Genomic DNA, 1,884 nt, shown 5'->3' on the forward strand with positions numbered 1-1,884 from the left:
ACCGAGAAAGTACAGTCCCCTGTGGCGCCCCTGTATTGCTGAACACAATGTCAGACCTGCAGTTCCCAAGACGCACATATTGAGGTCTGTCTGTAAGATAGTCCACAATCCATGCCACCAGGTGTGAGTCTACTCCCATCTCAGTCAGCTTATCCCTAAGGAGCAGAGGTTGGATGGTGTTGAAGGCGCTAGAGAAGTCCAAAACATAATTCTTACAGCACCACTGCCTCTGTCCAGGTGGGAGAGGGATCGTGTAGCATATAGATGATGGCATCCTCCGCTCCCACCTTCTCCTGGTATGCGAACTGCAGAGGGTCGAGGGCGTGGGACCTGTGGCCTCAGGTGGTGAAGCAGCAGCCGCTCCATGGTCTTCATCAGATGTGACGTCAGAGCAACAGGCCGGAAGTCATTCAGCTCACTAGGACGTGATACCTTTGGGACAGGGTGATACAAGATGTTTTCCAAAGCCTTGGGACTCTCCCTGTTCCAGGCTCAGGTTGAAGATGCGCTGTAGAGGACTCCCCAGTTCCAACGCACAGGCCTTCAGCAGTCGTGGCGATACACCATCTGGACCAGCTGCTTTGCTGGCACAAAGTCTTTTCAGCTCTCTGCTCACATGGGCTGCTGTAATTGTGGGTGGGGATGTCTCACCTATGCTGGTATCAGCAGAAGGATGGTTGGAGGATGCAGTACTCGAGGTGAGAGTGGGTTACTGTGATCAAACCTATTAAAGAAGTTGTTCATTTGGTTTGCTCTCTCCACGTCTGTCTCGATGGCGGCACCCCCTCGAGCTGCAGCCAGTGATAATCTTCATCCCATCCCACACTTCCTTCATGCTGTTGTTCTGCAACTTCTGCTCCAGCTTTCTCCTGTACTGCTCTTTCGCCAGCCCGAGCTGGACTCGGAGTTCCTTCTGCACGTGCTTGAGCTCATGCTTATCACCACTTTTAAAAGCCCTTTTCTTCTGGTTCAAAAGGCCCTTGATGTCACTTGTAACCCATGGCTTGTTGTTAGCATAGCAGCATACTGTTCTTACTGGAACTACAATGTCCATACAGAAGTTGATGTAATCAGTTGTGCATTCAACAGCCTCTTCAATGTTCTCACTATGTGACCCAAGCAATATATCCCAGTCTGTAGTTCCAAAGCAGTCTCTCAGAGCCTGCTCTGCCTCAGGGGACCACTTCCTGAATGAGTGTGTAGTTGTAGGTAGCGCCCTCACTCTTGGTTTGTATTGAGGCTGAAGCAGAACCAGGTTATGATCTGCTTTCCCAAGTGCAGGCAGCGGGGTGGTGCTGTTATGCGTCTTTAACGTTTGCATACAGTAGGTGGATAGTCCTGTTTCCCCGAGTGTTACAATACACATACTGGGAGAAGGCAGGTAATGTTTTGTCCAGCGTTACATGGTGAAAGTCTCCAGCGATTAGCACAAGTGCCTCAGGGTGGTGCGTTTGTAACTTAGCAACTGCGGAATAGATGATGTCACTCGCCATCTCTGCGTTCGCTTGAGGGGGGATGAAAACAATAACAACAATCACGTGTCCAAACTCTCTGGGCAAGTAATAGGGCGCAGACTTACGGCCAACAGTTCGATGTCCCTGCAGCAAGTGGAGATTTTAACGTTTACATGTCCTGAGTTGCACCACTTTGTATTGACATAGAGAGCGAGTCCTCCTCCTTTCTTCTTTCCGCAGGTACTTGTGTCTCTGTCCGCTCTAACTGTGCTAAACCAGGATAGCTCCACGTTAACATCTGGGATGGTAGTCGTTAGCCACGTTTCACTAAAACAGAGCAAGCTGCATTCTCTGTAGGTTCTGACATTTTTCACCAGCACAGCCAGTTCGTCGATCTTATTTGGTAGTGAGTTCACATTTCCCAGGATCA

The sequence above is a fragment of the Polypterus senegalus genome, chromosome 2, assembly GCF_016835505.1.
Source record: "Polypterus senegalus isolate Bchr_013 chromosome 2, ASM1683550v1, whole genome shotgun sequence".
In the NCBI taxonomy this organism is placed as follows: domain Eukaryota; kingdom Metazoa; phylum Chordata; class Cladistia; order Polypteriformes; family Polypteridae; genus Polypterus; species Polypterus senegalus.